The 25,053-nt window shown below is 36.9% G+C and overlaps 1 pseudogene; it reads right to left on the reverse strand.

Moving 5' to 3' along the window:
- Positions 1-25,053, reverse strand: part of LOC148754860 (protein S100-A11 pseudogene) — a 31,477-nt pseudogene continuing 6,424 nt past the window's right edge.

Genomic DNA, 25,053 nt, shown 5'->3' on the forward strand with positions numbered 1-25,053 from the left:
TCAGGTGGTGGGCGCGGGGCTCAGGCTCTGTGTGGGCTGGGAGGCGATGATTATCCGGAGGCCGGAAGGCCAGGGATGGTGTGGAGGCCAGCTGCAAGGGCTCCTCAGGTGTACTTCCGGGAACAGGTAAAGGAGGCATGGCAAGTTACCGCCATGCTGCCACTAAGATTAGGAAATTCTTGGAAATCCAGCTGCCCATCACAGTTGATGTCCAGTTTCTTCATCATGCGGTCAAGGACACCGGGGTCCTTCTGGTTCTTTGTGAAGGCAGCCAGTTCCGTATTCATGAAGCTTAGAACTCAGTCTTGGAGACATTGCCCTTGTTAATGTCCTTTCCAGCATATTCTGGAAAACAGCCGTCAGAGACTCGATGCACCGCTGAGTCTCTGTAGGGCCGGACACTTTTGCCACGTGGGAGTGGAGCGAGGCAGGGAAGCTGTGAGCCGGGAGCAGCGAGGCGAGCAGATCCTAGCTTTTAAAATCTATTTTTTTTCCTAAAATACAGAATTATTTTTTTAAATAACTGTCTTTATCTCCTGTCCAGTTTGGGTTGCCTTTGTTGATCCTTCCATAATCACTGCTGTCTTACTTGAAGTGAAACATTCCAAGTAGGGATGTTTTGTGGCTTGCCCATGAAAACCTCCACAATAGGCCTTTGCCCACACTTCCCCCTGGCTGGTTCTGCCTCCTGACTGAGCCTGGTGCTTCCTGAGGCCCTGCATGGAGAGCCCCCTCCGCCTGGGAACTGGAAGAAACCAACTGTCTTTTTAATGGAATTTGTCTCCTGAACTGAATAAAAACGAAATCCCAGGTACATTTTAAAAACAAGAGAGGCAGAATGCAGTGTTTATGAAGAAGTGCAGTCTGGGGAACTCAAAATGCAGTCTGGGGAACTCCGTGCCTGAGACCCTTCAGGGAGTCTGAGAGATGGAAATCACGCACAAGTAAAAGGTCCTCTGAGGGTGCAATAGCCCAGTGGATTGTAAGGTAACAGTATGAACAGACCATTGATACAGTGTGAGTCTGTTCATTGTACCTAATCGCTGAGAAATGACCACTTGTCACATATTGGTATTGTATCACAGAAGAATAGCTACAGTTGTCTGTAAAGTTTTCTAAGTAGATCTTTTTCCAACTGCATTTCTGCATGAGGCCAGGTTTTCTTCATATACTTGAACCAAAACAGCGTATTGAATGCAGAATCAGCTATCAAAAGGCAGCTGTCTTCTATTAAGCTAGATATTAAAGAGATTGGAAAAAGTGAAAAAGAGTGATATTCTTTTCACTAAATTGGTTTAATTTGGAAAATACAAGTACATTTATTTTTCATAAAATTTTTGTTTATGATAACACATGCTTATTATTAAGTGAATCAATCAATAACTCTTTTCAATCGTTCTCAGTTTTAATTTCAAATATGGTAAATATCAATAGATATAACCTATTCCTAAGAACGAAAACAGGTCATGAGACCAAAATTTTGAGGACCATTGGTGTAAAAGAATAGCAACAGATAAAACTGGGAAGTCAATAATGAAGAGCCACGCTGTGAAACAACTTGAACTGCAGGCTAAAATCAGGGTTTTTATCGTAGAGGTAATGGAGTTTTGAGCAGAGAAATAATACGATGAAAGGAAATTTTTAGGAAGAGAACCCTGGTATGTGTGCTTATGTGTGTAGGGCAGTTTGAAAAAGGTGTATGTGTCTGTTTAGTGTGTTTTGGTGGAGGGGGAGGCAATGACTAAGGCAGAGAAACCAGGCATGAAACTGAGGGAAAATCCTAGACAGAGTAATGAAGGTCTTAGTGAGGAGTGTGGTAAGGGAGTGAAAATAATAGCTAATGTTTGCTAAAGTTTATTGAGTGCTTACTATATGCCAGGCACCACGCAAAACACTTGGTGTGGATTAACTGATTACCTGCTCAACAGTCTTCTGTTAGTTAACTTTATAAACTACATTTTAAAAGATGAGAATACTGAAGCACGGGGAGGCTAATGTAAGACAGGAAATGAGGGAGGAAGCTGAGGTTTGAACCCGAGTGGTGTGACTACAGAGCCTGAGCAGAAGAGTCACCGCAAATCGGTAACCACAAGATTGCCACGGGGATACGAAAGTCAATTTGGGGAATGTAATCAATAATGTTGTAAAGAGTTTTGTAGGGTATCCGATAGACACTTGTCCCATTAGGGAGACCACCTCAGGGATGATGTAGATGCCTGATCACTGCACTGTACACCTGAAGCTGAAGCTGAACAATAATGAATGTCAACTACAATATATATGAATATATATACATATATATATATATATATATATATATATATATATATATATATATATTTACAAGAAGCGGAGTACAGCATTAGGAATAGAGACAGTGGAAGTGTAATGGCTGTGTGCGATGTCAGAGGGGTAGTGGATGGGGGAAGGGGGTTGTCTCTGTGTGAGGGATATAAATGATAAATGTCTAACTATTACATTGTTTTGTGCACCTGAAATTAATTTAAAAAATGTTAAAAAAAAAAAAAAAAAGTCAGTGCAGCATAAAGGAAGAGTCATTTCAGCCACTGGGTGAGTGTGACCCATGCCTCTGTGTCCTCCCTGATTCCCTTACTGGGCAGTGCACCCATCCCCACGAATATTGGCAGCTACTGGCTCACAGCCACTTTCTTTCGGGGAGGATTGCCCTTGGCTGGCAGGAGATGATTGGGAGGGCTGGCAGCCTGCTGGCAGTGGCTCGTGGCCAATTGGTTGCTGTGCTGTTATGCGGGAAAGCTTCTGTGGCAAGTATTCACTCTTGCTCCCCACTCAAGTTCTCCCTGCAGGGTCTGGGGAGGCTGAGGCTAGACCTTTCCTGAAACTATACCTTTGTATGGCTTCTTCTCCTGCCCTCTCCTTCTATTCTCACTTCCTTTTTCTGTCTTGGGAAAGCACTCTCTCAATAAACCAATTGCACATGAATCTCTGTGAGGCTCTGCTTCTAGGAACCCAACGAAGACACTGAGGAAATTCATTTTAAAATACCTTTTGGAATTCTATTCTTTTTGTGGGTCTTAGACATTATAGTTGTCTCTGAGATGCATCTATAATGTAGTCCCTCATAAACTTGACTTTTTTTTGACATCCAGATACCTCGAGAAACTCATTAACATTAGGACCTGAGACGCGTTCTTTCCAAATCACAACTCTAATTAGAACCTTCAGTGCTTTTTTCCTAATCAAGCTATTCTGGGCACTCAACTCTCCCTTCAGCAGAATCACCTCCAGGACTGGAACCTCCATGCTTTACTCACGTTTATATCCCACCAGCACCTAGCATGGTGTTCTGTACTTCAGAGATATACAGTAGATGTATTAAATAAAAAAAAATCTCAGGATTTATTAAATCATTTTACTGTCATTTTTATGCTGAAGAATATCTGAGAACATAATACAGGCATACCTTGGAGATATTGTGGGTTCAGTTCCAGGCCACCCTACTGCAGCGAGTTGTAGTCTTTTTGCTGGTAGAGAGTCTTGCCTTAAATTTGTTAAAAAAAATGCCACACCTGTGAAGTGCAATAAAACAAAGCGCAATAAAATGAGGTGTGCCTGTATAGTTTTTCTCTTTCATGTGCATGAGACTCACCTGTGGGAGCTTGTCAACATCCAAATTGAAGGGTTTTATTCCTCCTAGCCTCCCTACTTGTGATTTTAATTCTCTAGGGCTGAGGTAAGTTTAGGAATTTGAATTTTAGGCACACCACAGATTTTCATGCAGGATGTCATTGGGCCACATATTGAGAAATACTGCTTTGAAATATTTAAACATGACCTAAAGCTGCCTATTAAAAAAAACAACACAAGATTTGAAATCTAAAGGGCACAACCTTCCCTCACAATCGTGAACATTATCTCTTACCCATAACTATCATTATAAAAAGTACAGGCCAATTTAAGGATCTTGGGACATTTTCAGACTTGCCAAGTTTTATTGAGATTACTTCCTTAGTAAACATGGGAACAATGAAAAAAATAATGTTTCTGACAAGTTTGGTATTTATATATGTCCAACATCCTATATAGTGTGTCATTAGATGCCTTCTAACATGCCATTAGTACTCCTAGGGGCCCTGGTTGTCCCATAACACGTTAACCACAGTGATTTGTACAGCCTACAGGCAATTTGCCCTTCCATCCTTCAAAACAAAAATACAGTAATGAATGCTTTTGAAGCGTCTCTGAGGTAAATGACCTCTGCCACCTAGAAAGCACTATTCAAGTGATGTCCGCTCTGGGAAATTTTTGCTGCAACATTATTAATTCGTTGGTGACCATTATTAATTTCATGGTGCTGACCATGAAAAAGCCAGAGGTTCTGAGCCATCTCAGTGATGTACTATAAACCATGCTGTGAGGGACAGCTGAAAGCCTCATGACGGAATCATGCCCAGCTTATTCAGTTTTTCTTGCCTTTGGGAACAACCCTAGAAAGACCGTGAACAGGTTGGCCAGTTGTGGCATTGCTACAAGAATGGACAAAAACACTTTTCCTCTCTCATCAAGAAATGTCTAGTACCAGGGCTTATTTTACTTCCATTGATTGTCACTAAACTTTGTGTCTATTTAGCTAAAGTTTCTTCTTACAACGTGACTTTATAACTTAAGATATGGAAAAGTTTCTCTCCCGGCATAGAGGAGTAAATTCCTAACAGACTGAAACTCCAACCAAATAACAAAATGTAAAAACTAACCACCTGAGAGCTCTGCAGAGTGAACAAAAGGCAGCAAATGTTGGAAAGAAATTAAAATTTGGAAGCCATATCTAGCCCAGGGTGAATTTCCTGAGTTTTTGTTGAAGCTTGGTTGTAGGTAGACTATAGATGAAGCCTGGGTGAGCAGCTAAAACTCGATAGACTGCTTGATACTATTCTACAGATCCTTGTGGTGCTGTGCTTTTTATTTTGAACTCTTTTTCCCTCTCTGTTCTTCAGACTGAAGAATTTCTATTGACCTGTTTTCAAGTCTCTGACTCTTTCCTCTGTCATCTCCATTCCGCTATTAAGTCCATCCAGTGAAATTTTTATTTCAGATATTGAATTCTTCAGTTTTAGAATTTCCATTTTATTCACTTTATGGTTTGTATTTCTCTGCTGAGATTTCCTATTCTTTCATTACAATCACATTTTTCTTTACCTCATTGAGCATAATTGCAATAGCTGCTTTAAAGGTTTTGATATTTCCAACATCTGGGTCATATGGGAATTGGAGTGTCTGAGATTGTCTTTTCCCTAATTTTTTGAATGTCAGGATAATTTGGATTGTATCCTGGGTGTAGTAAATGTTGTGGATTTGGGAATCTGGCTTCTTCCATATTTCTCCCAAGAGTGTTGAAGGTGTGTTTAAGAAAGATACTAATTGGTTAGACAAACTGCAAGCTCTTTCTTGCCTATGGTGGGTAGAAGCTCAAATCTCAGTTCAGATCGTTTATTTTAGGGGAACTGCTCATAGTCTGACCTGTGTACGTGTTGCTCAGAGGTCAGCCTTGGGCAGAATTTATACGTAAGAATTTTGGGGATCTCCTTCTTAGTCTCTCCCTTTTGAGGGATTTCTGTCTCAGTCTCTGGAAGCTCTTTTACCCCAGGTCTGTCCCATGACTATTCAAGATGGGGCTGGCTTTCTATCAGTTTTAGCTGCCTCACACATGCTTCATCTGCAGTTTATCCTGGGAACCAAGCTATAAAAACACAAACACAAAAACAAAAACTAGGAAATTCCCTCCGGGCTGGTCGTGTAAACAATTTTGGACACTAGTAATGATTGCAGTGACATGTACACACGATGATACTAAGACCTTAAAAAAGGACTTGGTTCGGGTCTCTCAAAAGAGATTATTCCTAATAGATGAAAGAATCCTGATTCTAGCCTCCAAGTCTCTGTGCAGCTTGGTCTTCTGCCTCCTACAACAAGTTACTTTCTTCATAGATACTTACATTCTCCATGTGATAGGTGAATTCATTTCCATTTTACAGTTGTGTTTTAAATTATCAAGCCTACATCACACAGCTTGATGTGAAAAATGAGACCAGAATCTTATGAAAAGGATTCCCGAAGTACCATCTTTATTTCATAACATACACCAATGAATCAAAGTTAAACCATCTGTCATTTTTAAGGAAGTGTTCAAGTCCATTTTTATATTGCATTCAAGACAAAAAATACAAGGCTCATGATTTGACCTATTCATAGCAAGTCATATTGAACACATACATTTCAGTATTTTATGCTAGTTTTATAGCTATATTGGAACAAATTCTGAATGCATTAAGGAGAGTATCTCTCTCAGTGTTCATACCTATGTCAAACTGGTTCTAGTTGTTAGAGAGACATAATGTTTTCAAACCTCTGGGAGTATCTTATTTTCTGGATTAAGATTGCATGATATATTCAGCTAGACTAACTGTACATAAGCAGCAAAAATCACTAAAATATTGTCGCTAAAATATATAGACAATAAAGTAAGTTAAATCAAGGCTCTTTTTTTTTTTTACTGAAATTACATGTACAGCAAGTCTTCAAATAATGTTGTTTGAGATGCCAGAAGAGCCTAACTTGTTTGTATCAATGGTAAAACTGGTTTCATTATACGTGTTGTATGAGGTCTGACAATTAAGTTCAAGAACTCGTTGTAGAAAAAGTGCTACATACCTCATTGCTGAATATCACTACCATCACCTTCGAAGTACTCCCCTTGGGAAGCTATGCACTGACGCCAGTGCCTAGTCCACCATTCAAAGCAATTTTGGAACTCTTTCTGGAATGGCCATCAGAGCTGTCGTATTACCCTTGATGTCCTGAATGTCATCAAAATGTCTTCCTTTCAATATTTCCTTTATCTTCAGTAAAGAAAGTAGTCATTAGGGGCCAGATCAGGTAAGTTGGGAGGGTTCCAACACAGTTATTTGTTCACTGGCTAAAAACTCCCTCACAGACAGTGCCATGTGAGCTGGTGCATTGTCGTGATGCAAGAGCCATGAATTGCTGGCGAAAAGTTCAGGGCGTTTTTTTCTAACTTTTTCACACAGCGTTTTCAGCACTTCAAAATAGTAACCTTGGTTAACTGTTTGTCCATTTGGTATAAATTCATAATGGATAATCCCTCTGATATAAAAAAAGGTTAGCAATATCATTGCAACGAGTTTGCGAACTTAATTGTGAAGCCTTTTGTATTTAAAATGTTAATAGTAGACCCTATGGAGAATGTAAGAAGGACTTACTGTATTCTCTTTCCTTACATACAATCTCAACTAAGTACAGATTCCCTTCGCCTTATTTTTCCAGGTTTTGCCTTATTTAGATTAACTTTAAAGACATTTACCTTTACCATTATTGCTTTCTGCACAAATGTTACTGATCTGACTATGGTATGTCAGTATGAAAAAGGCCCACCTTTTAACATCTAAAATTTTTTGGTATTGCTTTACTAAGATATACTCACATACAATTCACCTTTTTAAAGTGTACAATTCAATATTTTTTAGTATATCACAGATATATGCGGCCATCATCACAATTTTAGAACATTTTCATTGCCCTGAAAAGAAACCCTGTTCCCATTAACTATCACCCCTCAACCTTCCCACCTCCTACCCCCACCCGAGGCAACTACTAATCTACTTCCTGTCTCTATAGATTTGATGATTCTGGGCATTTCATATAAATTAAATCATATAATATATGGTCCTTTGTGAGTGGCTTTTTTCACTTAACATGTTTTCAAGGTTTATCTATGCCGTAACATGTGTTAGTATTTATTTTTATGGCCAGATAATACTCCATTGTATGGATATACTACAATTTGTTTATCCATTCATTATTTGATGGACATTTGGGTTGTTTCCACCTTTTGGCTATTATGAATAATGCTTTTAAAAATATTCATGTACAAGTTTCTGTGTGGACATAGGTTTTCATTTTTCTTAGGTATATACCTAGAGGTAGAATTGTTCTACCTATGTTTAACTTTTGAAACATTGTCAGACTATTTTTCAAAGTAACTACATCACTTTGCATTCTCATCAGTAGTGAATGAGGGTTCTGATTTCTCCACATCCTTACCAACCCTTTTCATTATCTACATTTTTTATTATAGCCATTCTAATGGGTATGAAGTAATATCTCATTGTGGCTTTTGTTTGCATTTGTGACGACTAATGATATGGAGCATCTTTTTATGTGCTTATTGGCCACTGGTATATCTTCTTTGGAGTTATGTCTCTTCAGATTCTTAGCTCATTTTTTAGTTGGGTCATTTGCCTTTTTATTATTTATTTTAGATACAAGTCCTTGTCCAATATATGAATTGCTAATATTTTCTCCCATTCTGTGAGTTGTTTTTTCATGTTCTTGATAGTGTGGTTTGACACATAAATGTTTTTAATTTTGATGAAGTTCAATTTATCTATTAATATTTTGTTGTTGTTGATCGTACTTTTGGTGTCATATCTATGACAACATTGCTGAATCCAAAGTCATGAAAATTTACCCCTATCTTTTCTTCTGAGATTTTATTAGCTATTACATTAGGCCTTTGTTCTATTTTCAGTTTATTTATTTACATGGTGTGAGGTAGAGGTCAAAAATCATTCTTTTACATGTGTCTATCCAGTGTCCCAGCATCATTTGTTGAAAAGACTATTCTTTTCCCAATTGAATTGTTTTGGCATTCTTGCAGGAAATCAATACGACTCTAAATGGGAGGGTTTATTTCTAGTTCACAGTTCTATTCCATTGACCTGTATGTCCATCCTTATGTCAGCACCATGTTGTCTTCATTACTGTTGCTTGTAATATGTTTTGAAATTGGGAAGTGAGTCCTCCAACTTTGTTGTTCTTCTTCAAGATATTTTTTAACTATTCTGAGTCCCTTGAATTTTCACATAAATTTTAGGATCAGCTTGTCAATTTCTACAAAGAAGTAATTTTGGATGATGATAGTAATTGCATTAATCTGTGGATCAATTTGAAGATTATTGCTATCTTAACAATATTGTTTCCTGATTCATGAACATGAGTTGTTGTTCCATTTACCTAAATCTTTAATTTATTCCAACAACTTTTGTAGTTTTCAGAATGTTTTCACTTCTTTACTTAAATTTATTCCTGAGTATTTTTTTATACTATTGTAAATGGAATCAGCTTCTTAATTCCATTTTATGATTGTTTATTGCTAGTGCATAGAAGTATATTGAATTGATTTTTGTATAGAATTGATTTTTGTCTAATGAGCTTATATTCTACAACTTTGCTGAACTCATATATCAAAGTTTTTTAGTCGATTCTTTAGAACTTTCTTACACTATCTTGTCATCTGCAAATAGAGTTAGTTTTACTCTTTTTGAATCTTCCCTGACTAGAATCTCTGTACAGTGTTAAATAAAAGTGGCAAGAATAAATACCCTTGTCTTGTTCCTGATCCTATGGGGAAAGCATCTAGTCTTTCATTATTAGATATGTCATTAGCTTCAATATTTCTTTAAAGAGAAACATCTTCACCTATTATTGCATAATTAGAATTATTTTAAAACCATATTTAATTTATTAGACCTGTTAATTAGATCCATACAATTCAGAAAAATCGACATCTTAATAATACTTAGTCTTCACACTCAGGAACGTTTTTATTTCCACCTTTTCATCTTATTTTTTAAACTAAATTGTTCAGGAAAGAATTTTTAAAATTCTTCATTTTCTCCAATCTTTTATGCAAAGACTCCTCTTGAAACCTTTTATATAGATGTGAATTTCTCTTATTTGAGGAATTTTAGAGATGAAGATTCCATAAATTTAGTAACCAATACCAATGTTTCCTAACCCCTACTGTACAAAATTTTTCTTTACCTCTAAATAAAATCTTTCCTTTTACAACTAAAGAACATTCTTTGTTCTTATCGTAGATCATCAGCTGTTTACCTTCCTCCATAAATGTTTCTTTTTTGGTTTTCTCTTCACATCATATGGTGAGTCACTGGTTTCAGAGAGACCCCTGTGCAAATCAACAATCACCTTAGGCTTTAAGTTTATGAGGCAAACACCTACACAAAGTCTGTCTATGTCTAGCAGCCAATTGTAACCTAAAGGATGCCAGTCACACATATGGATATACACTTCAAAGTGCCTAATTCCATCATGAGAACTGACATTCTACTTCCAGTGTGTCCACTTTAGAGCAGAACTAAAGTTCTTGATTTGGCCTAAATTAACTTACATTCCTGAATAATTGGGAGTCTTCAGGAAAATGTGTTAGATTGAGAATGAGGTGACAATTAGCAGTCTCCAAATGTATATATTTATCTTCAGCTGATTGTGTCTAAAATGCCTTAGTACCCGATCAACTTCTACCTCTAGTAATTAGAAACTATGTAATTTGGACCAATTCTCCTGCTGAGACAACTTGAAATACTGGGAAAATGCCAAAACCAAAGCAAACAAAAATAAATAGATAAATACTCCAAAAACGAAAAAAGAAAAACACTTGCTTGAAGACATCAAAGACACAATAAAGACTTTCAGAGTACTATCTGAGAGAAGCTGAAAATCCCAAAAGATAAGCTTGTTATTTATAGCAACTTTTCCCCTGGAAACATATGCCAATTATAGGAATAAAACAAAGATTCTGATTAGTACTTTTAATAGCCTCATGGAGTTAGGATGATAAAAATTGGGATGCAAGATCTGCAAGGATTCACAACAGAGGAGTAGCCATGGTAAACCGCTCCCAGTGTTTGGGTTGGAATCTCAAAGTGTTGAACCCTGGGGAAACTCATGAACAGAACATAGATCAGTTCTTAAAGGAACTAGATTTCATGTCATCTCAATTTCTAGAAATTCATTAAGTTTATTCAGGATTGCCAGTGTCCCAGAACTTGGCAGAAGGAAAATAAATTCACTATGTGATATGATATAATATTATCATAGGCATAAACTTATTTTTATAAGCATTTTCAAGTACAGTGTCTAGCATACTATAAAAAAATAATCAGGTGCCCAAGGAGACAACATAATTGATAACCAGCAGAAACAACAGACAACAGAAACATGTCCTCAGGGTCCATTAGATTTATCAGAAATAGACTTTAAAATAAGTATTTTTACCATGTTCAAGAAGGTAAAATACATTATTGAAAGTTTCTGGAGCTAAAGAGCATAAAAGAGTTGAAAGTATTACCAAATGGAATCCTAGAAATGAAAAATGAACAGCTGAAATTAAAACTCAGATTAGACACATTAGAACAAGAGAAACTATTGAGAACGAAGCACAAACAGTAAACAGGATGGAAATTACACTCACAAAGGTATGACGCAAAGAGGTTAAAGTGTGAAAAAACTCATAGATATAATTGAATCCCAAAGAAAAGGAGAGAGACTAGGAAAAGACATATTTGAAGAGATAATGATTGAGAATTATCCAAAAACTCATGAAAGATAAGTTAAAAATTCAGGAATCCCTACAAACTCTAACGAGGATCAACCAAAAGAAATCCAGACCTAACTCCATCTCAGAAAAAAATTATGAAATAAAAAGGTAAAGGAAAAAAAATATTTTAAAAATCAGCCAGGAATGTGGAGGAAGCAGCCAGAGGAAAAGAAGGAATAATTAGACTAAGACCCAACAGCTAATTTCTCAGTGAAACAATGGAAGTCAGAAGACAATGGTATGATAACTTCAAGGCACTGAAGGAAAATAAGCAAACTAGAAATTCATATACAATGAAAGTATTCTTTAATAATGAAGGGGAAATAAACATATTTTCAGACAAACAAATTGAGAGAATTAGTCACATGCACATCTACACTAAGGGAATATGATAGGGTATTCTTTTTAATTAAAGTCTATTGGGGTGACAATTGTTAGTAAAGTTACATAGATTTCAGGTGTACAATTCTGTAATATATCACCTATATCTTACATTATGTGCTCACCACCTAGAGCCAGTTCTTCTGCTATCACCACATATTTGGCCCCGTTTATCCTCTTCTAGGTTCCCCCTCCCCCTTACCCTCTGGTAACCACTAAACTATTCTCTATGTCTATCAGTCTTTGTTTCTTCATTGTTTGTCTTGTTCTTTTGTTATTTTCAGTTTTATATTCCACATATCAGTGAAATCATATGGTTCTCTAGTTTTTTCTGCCTGACTTATTTGCTTAGCATTATAATCTCAAGATCCATCCATGTTGTCGCAAATGGTACCATTTCGTCTTTTCTTATAGCTGAATGATATTCCATTGTGCATATATACCACAACTTCTTTATCCAGTCATCTATCAAAGGACACTTTGGTTGTTTCCAAGTCTTGGACATTGTAAATAAAGCTGCAATGAACTTTGGAGCACATATCTCTTTATGGATAAATGTTTTCAGATTTTTTGTCTACACAAAAAATCCCAGGAGAGGGATTGCTGGGTCATATGGTAATTCTAGTCTTCATTTTTTGAGGAACCTCCACACTGCCTTCCATAGCGGCTGCACCAGTCTGCATTCCCATCAACAGTGTTTGTGGGTTCCTTTTTCTCCACAGCCTCTCCAACACTTGTTACTATTTGTCTCATTGATGATAGCCATTCTAACTGGGGTAGGTGATATCTAATTGTGGTTTTTATTTGCATTTCTCTGATGATTAGTGATGTTAACAGTATATTCTTTAGGTAGAAAAAAATTATCCCAATTGGAGGTGTAGAAAGCATGGAATTTAAACATTTGGGTAAATCTAAATGAGTATTTACCGCATAAACAGTAATAATAATGACTTTTGGTCTTTAAAATATGGAGAAAAATACACAATAATGGTATATTAGAAGAGATAAAATAGTTGTTAAGTGTTCTAAGAATCTAGCATTTTCTGGAAAAAAGGGTAAAAGTACCAGTAAATATCAGATTTTGATAAATCACAAAGGTTATAATTATGATACCACTAAAAGTCTAATAATATAGTAAGTAATTTCCCAGCTGATCATGGGTCAAGGATAGGGAGATTGAGTTTATCTACTAATTGGAAATTTGACTAAGCAAGAGAAATTTTAATGAACTATATACTTCAGAAGACATAGCCCCATTTTAGGTAATCAAATATTGAATAACTGGCACATATTTAGGGTTATATCTTTCATTATGGCTATTTTTACTTTTTCATTACTTTCTCATTTACTTTTTCATTTACTTTCTAAGAAGCCAATTGTTTCCCAAAAGATTTGTTTTAAAATTTTAAATTTTATGCATTTTATTCTTAACCAAAAATAAAATGGAACTAAACATGTGCAAAATAACTGAATGTCAAGTAACCAGTCATACAGCCAGCTCATTTACACTGAATTAGTAATTTGCTCAAACAGTCTGCAATTTATGTTAATTAAGGAAAGATTATCTTATGTTATACATTTACATAATGACATAAATGTCTCATTCGCTTCTCTGTAAATGTTATTATTATCTTAAGTTTCAGTTCTTTTCACTATTAGCCTCAGAGTAATTTCATATAAAGTTGTCATTTTCATTATCCTTTTACTGCACTATAATGGGGAGAATCTTCAACTTAAATAAGTACTAAAAACACAGGATTTCTAGGCTTCCATAAGCTGGGTAATATTCTGCATAAAATGACATGACAACCACTATATTTTTTAAATATAAATAGGCTCTTATGCTTTACAAACACACTTTTTAACGTAATTATATCTTTGTAAAATCTTTTTAATAGCAAAATATTCATAAAATATGTCCTATTCCCCCCCCCCTATATTGTAGAGATTAAACAGTGGCATGGTTGTATGCATTTGTTCTGAATCTCGGTCTAGACATTTAATTTTTTGTGCATAATTTAAGGCCCCAATCATTGGTCAAGATGATCTGGGGAAAAGGGGACATTTTATTGCTTGTCTATATTTCCTACATTCACCAAATAATTGTCAACTCTCTGAAATAAGTAAAGACCGAAATTTCAGTTCCATCTTGGCTACTGACTTGCTTTGTCAACTCAACTTCTCTGAGCTTTGCAGTTTTCCTCTTAGTAACCTGTCCGTGTCTATAATTTGTATTCTAGTAATATGATCTCTTGGGAGAAAGAGGTTTCTACAAATCCAAAGTATTTTTATCATCCTTCATCAGAATACTCATATCTAAAGTTTACAGCTGAAAATACCCCAAGTGTTTCCCTGCGCATAGTAAGATCCTCACCACCAATCTAGCAAGGCATGTGCTGAAGCCAGCAGCCTCTTTAAGTACAGTGAGTCTGTGGCGTTGGTCATTTCATTGTTCATTGTTTCCTGAACTTGCTGCATATAAGAGGCTGCTTTTCCAATGTTCCCCACTAACATTTGTTTCTGCTGTTATGGCATCTTTCCACCCAACATTTTGTTGTTTACTGTGAGTAAGAAAAGCATCTGCAATAGAGAACTTCACTTACCATGCTTGGGGCTTCAGGCCCAGCTGAAGTACCAAGGAAATTCTGGAAGGAGCAAAGTCCAGACATGAGTAGCTGCTAACAGATTTCAAAGCCATTTGCTCTATTTTGCCCAAAGACTTGGAGGACAGCAGCATCATCAACAAAGTGGGCTAGCTCTGTATAAGAGCTGAACTTGCAGAAATAGAAGGTAAACTAAGTGTTTAAAATAGATCAATTCAAGTAATACCACTAAATTAGGAGTATATGCAAATCACTAAAATGTGAGTTTGACAGTCACTTTCAAAAGAATCTTTAATAGTGAAAAAATGAATCTTTCTTAATGGGAAAGGGAATATTTGAGGGTCAGATCAATAAAGTCATAGAAACAGGACTGTCGTGCGGGGTGTCATGCGGGGTCTCTGCTCCCGCTCTCTGCACAAGAACACAGGTGTCATGCTGGGCGGCCTGCGGGGTCTCCGCTCCCGCTCCCCACAAGAGAACGCAGGATATGGTGAAGCCAAAAAGGAACACCCACGAGCCATAGGTAGGGAAGTCATACCACTATGGTCTCACTGGAGGCTGGGTTCACACGACATGCGACCTGCTGTCCGCTTTGCTGCCAACCGACCGACTCTCCTCCACTCTCCTCGACTCTCCTCCTCTCTCCTCCACTCCCCAACGTAGCTGCGGCAGTTATGTTAGTGGCCAATGGCTCAATGGTTACAGCTGACGGCCAACCAGCCACAGCTGACGGCCATCCACTACCCGAGCCAGCGCCTTTCCATATGAGGCCGAGAGCCTGGAAACTGCTCTCTGGGGCTATGTCCCCATAAGGACTATAAATGATACAAATAAAGAGAAAAACAGCATAGGCACTAGGCCGAGCAAAAGGTCAGATTTGTGCTCTATGAGTGTATATAGCATGAAAAAATTCCTGAAAGTGGGACTTCAACTTTGATTTTAATATTTAAGGATAGAAAATGGCAGGATTCGAAATATTGCATGTACAATTAAAGAATTGAGCCTGGAAAAGTATTTTAATAATGAGAATAGGGAGGAAAGAAGGACTTGGGGAAATAGAAAACAGAATCAATAGGCATTATAATAAAAAGAGAAATGGAAAAGCTATCAAAAGAGACAGGAATGAAGGACAGAAAAAAGAATTAAACATTCATAAGTATACTGACGAGAAATGCACATTCATTTTAGTGATTTTCCAGTGTTATTGCTGCTATGGTTTACAAGACGCTTTGAACAAGGATTAAGTCGTAGAATTTCACCTTCTGTAATGTCTGTTTATGGAAGAAGTTTGCTAAGTAAGCAGGCAGATTGGCTTGAACCACACAAAGATATCATGATTCCTCAAAGTTAGAGGGCTCCCAAGATTAAGCCATAGCCCGGAGACACTTCTGTCTGAGCGAAAACAAAGATGATGGGCTCCCTGCTGGGATTACTATCCTAATTATCAGAGAACCATTGTTTCTTTCTGCTCCTGGGCATCAAATAGGCTGACCTCCTCAACTTCAAACAACCTCCCCTAGTACTGAGAGCATTCTCTGGCTCGTGCTCATCTCTAAAACCAAAGGCACTTGGCTCAGAGCCCGTTCTTAGTATTACAGTCCTTGGCACATTTCCATCAGCGCTGAACTTCAACACGCGCACACACACACACTTTAAAAGCTTGGTTCACATTTGTTTCAGCATTCATAAAAAAAGTAGTGTTCTAGTATACTTTTAATGTTAACTTCCATCTCTTTATTATAGGAAAAGCCTCCTTATGATGGATTTTTAAAAATGGAAATTCTAAAGTAGAATCAAAAATGAACTCACCTTCAAGGAAATTGCCTTTTTACAAAACACAAGGATATAAGCCCTCTACTGTTAGCCAAGCTTCCTCGGAAATAGACTTTTTATCCCTAAATGCTATCAAATTTTAAATAATGTTAATACATTTGGATGAGATATACATGTATTTATTTTCCTTGGCTTTACATGGGACCTACTTCTAGCCCCTTTCCAGCAAACTTAACCTCTCTTATGAAAAAAGTTAACAATTCTAGATATCTGCCTCTTGGGAACAAAATTGCATCTACCATTGGGATCTTTGCGTTTTGTACTTTTGATAATTTATTTACCACCCACTTTGTTTTTCCTCCTCTTAGTACATCTGTGTTCCCTCCACACCCAAATATGGCTTGAGTCCTGATCCACAAGAGTAAACTAAGTTTATTACAGCCATTGTCTGGCCAGCTCTTTCCTCCTCCACCAGGCTCCACCCTTCTCAGGGATGCTGGGTGGTGGTTGGAGCAGTGAGACGCAGCAAAGAGCTGGACATCTGGAGCCTGTGTTCCAGTCTATTAATGAGACTAGCTGGCTCACTAATTAACGGCAGACACATCTGTGGGCCTTGTAAAATAATGTTAGACCAATGTTAGATTAATATTTCTTCCCCTTCTAAGTTCTATGATTTCAATAATGCTTTCTGGTTTCACTGTTTCTAGAAAGGGGGTGATAATCCAAAAATCTGAAAGATGACCTTCTGAAAAGAGACCACGTAGCAAGAGAACTCTAATGTTACTATTCATTCATCGCTCACCAAATGTTTATTGAACGCCTACTATTGTGCAGGCACCATGCTGAGTAGGCACTGTGTGTTAATTACACTTATGTTTGCTCATTCTAAAACTGTTTTTATTGAGGTGAAATTCACATAACAAAAGGAACCATTTTAAAGTGAAGAATTTATTGCATTTAATATGTTCACAATATTATACAACTGTTATACAACACAATGTTATACAACCTCTAAGTTCTAAAACATCCTTGTCACCCCAGAAGGAAACCCCATACCTAGTAAGCAGTCAGTCCCCTTTGTCCCCTCTCTCTACCCCGTTAACGATGCAGTGGCTTTCATTGAATCCAGTTCAGAAAGACAGTTTACTGCTTCCAAAAGTATTTATCAGAGTCCTGGCCACCAATCTGCTTTCTGTATCTGTGGATTTACCTATTCTGGACATTTCATATAAGTGGAATTATGCAATATGTGACCTTTTTGTCTGGCTTTTTTCATGTAACATAATGCGTTTGAGATTCATCCATATTGAGGCATGTATCAGTATTTCATTCCTTTTTCTGGTTGAATAATATTCAATTGTGTGTGTGTGTGTGTGTGTGTGTGTGTGTGTGTGTATCACAATTTGTTTATCAATTTGTCTACTGATGGACATTTGGACTGTTTCTGTCTTTTGGCTATTTTGCAAATCGTGCTGTTATGAACATGTGTGTACATCAAACAGCTTTAATATTTAGTCAAATATGGCTCAAATATACAGTTTATGGCCAGGACTCTTATAAATAAATACTTTTGGAAGTAGTTAACTGTCTTCCTGAACTGGATTCAATCAAAACCACTTTACTGTCATCCAATCTCTGACTTCTCTCTTTTCTTTGTTCCTGGTTTTACTACTCAATAAATTGAGAAAATATATAGAGTATCTCCTAATCCTTGCTGTGTTCCTATAAATGTATAAGTATAAAACTAGAATCCAACAAATGTCTTTATAATCAATGCCACAGTCATATAAACAGGGAGCCATTAACATCAGGAAAAAAAAAGATCACGTTTTATAAAATGTTTCCAACTGATCAATTACTGGGAAGGGGAGTAGGATGAAAGGGCCAGGCTATTGACATTCAGATCAATTAGCGGAGCAAAGAAGTATATATATTTTTTCTTCTTAAATTATAACTTATAGGAACCATTTTTTTCTTAACTGTATAATAATTTAGTCAGAACTAGGTTTTTTACTTTTATTTTTGTTTTTCTGTCCAGAGGCCAAATTGCAAAAATCACTTGAACTGTTGGTATGCTTTTTAGATACAGCTTAATAAATACTTCATGCCAACTCTTGATCCTCATATCCAAGGCACCTGTGGTTTTATTCCAGCGTCTCTGCTTACCGTTCCTAAATGATCCATGTACTGTTTTTATTCTGAGATTCACTGGCTCAATGTAAATTTGTCAGAACTACAATGGTTGGCAAAAACCAGTCCTCACATTAACACGCGCGCGCACACACACACACACACACACACACACACTCAGCGTTCTCTTTCTTATTCTCTTCATCAACTGAAAGAGTTTGGCTTCATATAGTTCACTAAATTAGAACTATTTGTTTTTAATATCTGACCATAAGTTCTGGCTTGGACTAGGTACAGGCTTAAAAATAGTATAAAGAAATTTTGCGAACTGACAAAGAGATATTGCCTTTGTGAGTCACTAAACTCTTTCTATTTTTCTAAAGTAATAGACTTCATTATTTCTAGGGTAGTACATTTGCTATTCTGGCCAGCATTAGTTCTTTCAGTCCAATAATAAATGCATGTTCTCTATATATATAGAAAGTGCTGCAGCTGCCTTTCATCCACTCAGTAAGGACAAAACAGTCAAATTAGTTCTTTGAATTTAGTTCTATTAAGACTTTAGATCAGATAGACAGCTCTGAATGATTATCAAAGTATTAAATAGAATCTGACTGCACATGTCACTTAAGTTTACAGTAAACTATTGGCATACAGATTTATGAAATAGTTGTGCTCATGAGAATCCATGCATTACATGTAATTTGTAAATGTTGAATCACCTTAAATAAATTAAGAGATCTCAATAATTCAAAAAATATCATTGTGACATCACATATAAAGTGAGGAATCATTAAGAAAAGTAAATTAGGGGCCAGCCCGGTGGCTCAGGTGGTTGGAGTTCCGTGCTCCTAACTCTGAAGGCTGCCGGTTCGATTCCCACATGGGCCAGTGAGCTCTCAACCACAAGATTGCCAGTTCAACTCCTCGAGTCCCACAAGGGATTGTGGGCTCTGCCCCCAGCAACTAAGATTGAACACAGCACCTTGAGCTGAGCTGCTGCTGAGCTCCCGGATGGCTCAATTGGTTGGAGCGCTTCTTCTCAACCTCAAGGTTGCCAGTTCGATTCCTCGACTCCCACAAGGGATGGTGGGCTGTGCCCCCTGCAACTAGCAATGGCAACTGACCTGGAGCTGAGCTGCGCCCTCCACAAGTAAGATTGAAAGGACAACAACTTGACTTGGAAAAAAGTCCTGGAAGTACACACTATTCCCCAATAAAGTCCTGTTCCCCTTCCTCAATAAAAAAAATCTTTAAAAAGAAAAGGAAAAGGAAAGTAAATTATTTCTTAATTATTGATCTGTTTTGCAACTAGTTAGATTAAGTTTGTTTCAAAAGCAAGGTGCTGAAATATCTTAATAAAACTTTCCATTTACATAGGTGTTAAATTTTCAAACATTTTCTCAGCTGTTATTTTACTCACTCATGTGCACTGTGTAGTAAGTACAACTGCTGTTATCTACACACACGAGTTAGATATCTTAAGGTCTTGCTGTTCTAAATATGGTCTGAGAACCAGCATTATCATCAAATAAGTTAGAAATGCAGAATCACAGGCCTTGCTCTAGACCTAGAATAGGGCATTAAGAAATTAGAATCTGCATTAAAAATATTGAGTGGTTTGCCCTGGATTTTTTAATGGTAAATCTGGGGCTAGAACTCAGATATTCTACTGCTCTGTAGCTCAGAAGATTGTCATCTGATTATCCTGAATTATAATAAACAAGTAACATGAGCGTGAGAGAATGCCCTTCCAGAAAATAATCAATCTGCCATTTTTATTGTATCCATGATACAAGTTATCAATTGCATCAAAAAATAAAACATGTAGGATCTAGGAACATAGGCCTGGCTGCAGGAGATTTGATGGGTCTTTGGAGGGAAAAAAACCATGTTTTAGTTGTCATATTTTCAGCATCAATTTTATAAGCACTGAGAACGATATAGACAGCTTTGCTTTCTTTAACATACAAATAAAAGTAACAGGAATTAAGTTAAAAGGAATAAAATGCACACAAAGTTTACCAACAGCTCTCAGCATACACAGCATATTAGCATTTTCCATGGACAAACTAATCACAAAAACTAATGCTTTTCACAAAGATAATGCTTTCTTTCCTTACTTTCTCATTGCCATGGATAAACTATTGATGAGAACACCCCTCCATACCTCCGCTCCCCCCCCTCCAGTTTCTGAGCAAAAATGATCTTCCCCACTGGCTTATCAAGGTGCTTTTGTGATAAGATTTTTATCTGAAGAAAGTGCCTTTTAAAATGCAAATATAAAAGAGTGCTCATATATTAATATGATAATACATTGTAATTGGGTTTTGAGGGGTTTGTTTATCTGATGCGTGTACAACAGGGCTCTCTAGAAATGATCTCCAGTTCCAGGGGTTTGTCAGAATACATCCAGTGTTAGTGGAAGGAGGCGCAGAGAGAGAAGATGAAAAGTTGAGGGCTTACCTGGGGATGGTAATACACAAGAAAGATGCTAGAATTCTATACCACTTTACACTTGCAGGGTGGTTTCCTTTGTTTGTTTCTTACAGTAATGAGATCTCTGGGTTCATAGTGAAGACAGGGAGACCAAAAGAAGCAGGAAAGCCTCTGAGAGGGTAGATACTTGAGCCCAGCCAAGGGAGATGCTGTGAGCTTTGAGGAAAGACCTTCCCTTGGGATTCCGTGGAGTAGAGCTCTTCAGGATGATTGCCTGGCTCACCACTAACCATGAGCCCAAAGGATTCACACAGGAAAGAGCGCTCTCTGAAGGCAATCCTGTAAGACTTTGATCTTCCTGCTCCACGCAACTCTCTCTTAATTGACTTAGGACAGTGCAATTCCCTAAGAGAAAATCTGGTGTTTTTTTGTTTGATTGATTTTTTTAAAAAGAGGAATGAATATTTTAAAGTTCTTTTAGTCTTTTTTTACTGTTTCCTTCTAGTTTACCCTAAAAAAGGATTCCTGAAAAAATGAATTTTAAATATTGAAATGGATTACAAGCGAGGTTGTGAAATCATCGTATCAGATATTTACAAATAAAATAGCATATACAGTCTTTGGGATGATTAGATGGACACTGTCTAAAGGCAGGACGATGGATCAAAATTTTTTTGGTACTTCAGCTCAGCAGTTCAAAGACATAAGCAATTTCATGTTTAAAATTAGGCTTTATCGGTGAGTTCCTAAACATTTTGGAATTTCACAATACTATATGTTTGAGTTTTGTGCTTGAAATAGTAGTTTGGCTTGTAAGAGCTACAGTGTCAGGACACCTAACAAAACAATTATTCATATTCAAGATGATTCTTAGGTTATGTATTATCAGAAATCAATATTTGTTTTTGTGTCTTTTTAAAAATCTAATTATTCTTTATCTGTGCTCTTATGGTGTTTCATACATATGCCGTGTTACCCTGAAAATAAGACCTAGCTGGACCATCAGCTTGAATGTGTCTTTTGGAGCAAAAATTAATATAAGACCCAGTATTATGTTATATTATATTATGTCATGTCATGTCATATCAGATCAGATCAGATCAGATCAGATCAGATCCAGTCTTACATTATGTTAAAATAAGACCGGGTCTTATATTAATTTTTTGCTCCAAAAGACACATTCAAGCTGATGGTCCAGCTAGGTCTTATTTTTGGGGAAATACGGTGATTATAAATTACATTTATATCCAAAGTATAATGTCATATAATAAAAAGGGTGAAATCTTAGTGAATTATACAGAAATGAAAAAAATAAAACTTCTCTGACCTTAAAATCCTTTCTTGCTCCCTGTTTGTTTCAGACTGTAGCTGCTTTAATTTAACTATGGAGAGGAACTCAAGTTAGTAAGTTACTTTTAAATTACAAAGTATGTAAATCTAGTAGACTTCCATCAAGGCTGTTTTATACATTTTGTAAATTTGATCCATTTATGAGACTAAATGCAACTTATGAAAATTTTAAAAAATATTTTTAAATGTCTTTCTAGCATTTTAAGAATATTCTGTAATTCATTCATCCTGATTTTTGGAATTCTATTAATTAAAACAGTAAACAATACTAGACTATTAGTGACATTCTTTTTTATTAAAATTAAACTTAAGATGCTTAAATGTTAGAAGAAACTTCTTAAAATATATATCATATCTGCCTAAATTTTGTAATTTGTATTTGATGACATATTTGGAAAGTGGTATGAATTTTAGTGACTAAAAATATTAAAATGGATGATTCCTCTTTACATGAATAAATATTTCCTTATTCAGAAAATTTTTCTGTTTGGGAATAATATATAAATGAATCAATTTACAGTCCCATATACAGCTATGTACATAAAAAACAGACTGTTTGCATATGATATTTGCATATGATATTTGCATACTGCCATCCCAAACAGGGAAGAATAAATGTTCTTTTCATATATACACAATGTATATAGATATACAATGTCCATTTGTCGCCATAACCAGCGTTATGTGTCAGTGGACATTTCTTTTCCTGAACATACTGCTGACCATCCTCTGTTCCTTAGCAGGCTGTCTGCTTTTCTTCCTACCACTTTTGTTGCTCCTTCTCAGTCTGCTCACCTCCTCAGTGCAGCCGTCTCACGCTCAGTCTGGGCACTCTTTGCACATTATTTTCTGTCTCTAAACAACCTCATCAATGACCAAAGCTTTAGTTATCATGTGTACAGGAATGGCAACCATATTTATGCCTTCACCCTAGACCTCTCTGGATTCCAGAACCATGTAGATTGCAACACAATTGTTACTTTATAGATTACCTTTGATTTATTTTTGCATCCCATCTCTCCCTTCATGACCCTAGACTCATAAATCCTACTACCACAAACTCATTTTATCTCAAACCAAACTTATAATTCGGTCAAACACAGTCCTCCCCAGTATTTTCTATCTTAGTGAATGATACTGCCATCCAAATAGTTGCAGAGTAGAAATAACTGCCCTTAAACAGTTCATCACCAGCACGGTTTTACTTCCTGTTTCTTCAGTCTGTCCACTTCTCCCTATCTCCCCTGCTATTCAACTAGTTCATGCTACTACCATCTCTCATCACTGTAATATCTTCCTAATTGAGTTCTGCCATCTATTCTTGCCTTACTCTAATCAAGTTTCCATCTGTAGTCTGGTTGACCTCCCTCCTCATTTGCTGCCTTTGAGCCACACCAGCCTTCTTTCAATTTCTCCAATGTTCTCCCATGCTCCCTCCATTTGCAGAATGTTTTTATTGGTTTACTTTGAGACTCTGAGGTTATATCAGTGAAAAGGCAGGCAAGGTTTCTGTTTCTAATGGAGTATACATTCTAGAGGGGGTAGAGTGGGAAAAGACTTACAAAAAGCAAACACAAAAATAAACAAGACAAATACCAGATGGTAGTAATTGTTCATTGCTATGCTAAGAATAACTCGAAGCTGATACAAGAGAGAGGGGCTAACTGGCTCCTCTTTACAGGCAGGGAGGGCCTTGCTGAAGGGGAGTCTCTTATAGTTGGGATTTGAATGGAAATGTAGTCAGTCAATCATGCAGTGATCATGGAGAAGAGTTTTCCAGGCAAAGGGGACAGAGAATGCAAAGATGCTAATATGGGAATGAGCTTGGTTTGTTGGACCAGGATGTTAGGGGTGGATGTGGTGAAAAATGAACAAATTGAGGAAATGCATGTACATGCTGTTCTCTCTGTCTGGAATATTTCCCCTCCTTTTTACTCAGTGTATTCCTACTCATTCTTTGATCTCACTTCTTGGGGAGGCCTTTCCTGACCCTGCAGATGTGATCAGGTCCCCTGTATATGTACCTTATGCACCTTTCCTTTATACATGCATCACAGTTGTGGTTTAGTAACATTGATATCCTTGGTGATTTGATTAATTTGTCTCCTCATGAATACTTGCTCTATGAGGGTCAGGACCTGTTTGTTTTGCTCAGTATGATTTTCCTAGTCCTAACACAGATGAGGCACTCACATATTTGTTAAAGTATGATTGTTGGATCAAAGATGTGCACCTTTTTAAAAAAATTAAATTTATTGGGGGGACATTGGTTAATAACATGATGTAAGTTTGAAGTGTACAACTGCATAACACATCATTAGTACATTGCATTGTGTGTTCACCATCCAGAATCTAGTCTCCCTCCATCACCATATATTTGATCCCCTTTGCCCTCTTCAAATGCCCCTTACCCCTCTTCCTCTCTGATAACTACAATACTGTTGTCTGTGTCTACAGGTTTGTCTGTTTGTCCTGCTTTTTTGCTTGTTGCTCTCTGTTTTATATCCCACATAGGAGTGAAATCATATTGTTCTTGTCCTTCCTTGTCTGACCCATTTCACTCAGCATGATGCTCTCAAGATCCATCCATGCTGTCACAAATGGCAGTATGTTATCCTTTCTTATGGCTGAGCACTATTCCACTGTATATATAAACCACATCTTTTTCCTCCAATCATCCATCGGAGGACACTTAGATTGTTTCCATGTCTTGACCACCGTGAATAAGGTTGTGATGATCATAGGGGTACATATATCTTTATGAATAAATGCTGTCAAAATTTTCAGATAGATACCCAGAAGAGGGATTGCTGGGTTGTATGATAATTCTATTCTTAATTTTTTGAGGAAACTCCATACTGTTTTCCATAGCGGCTACACCAATTTGCATTCCCACCAGCAGTTTGTGAGGGTTCCTTTTTC

The sequence above is a fragment of the Rhinolophus sinicus genome, chromosome 17 (genome assembly GCF_057876585.1).
Source record: "Rhinolophus sinicus isolate RSI-liver-muscle chromosome 17, RSI-T2T, whole genome shotgun sequence".
Lineage (NCBI taxonomy): Eukaryota > Metazoa > Chordata > Mammalia > Chiroptera > Rhinolophidae > Rhinolophus > Rhinolophus sinicus.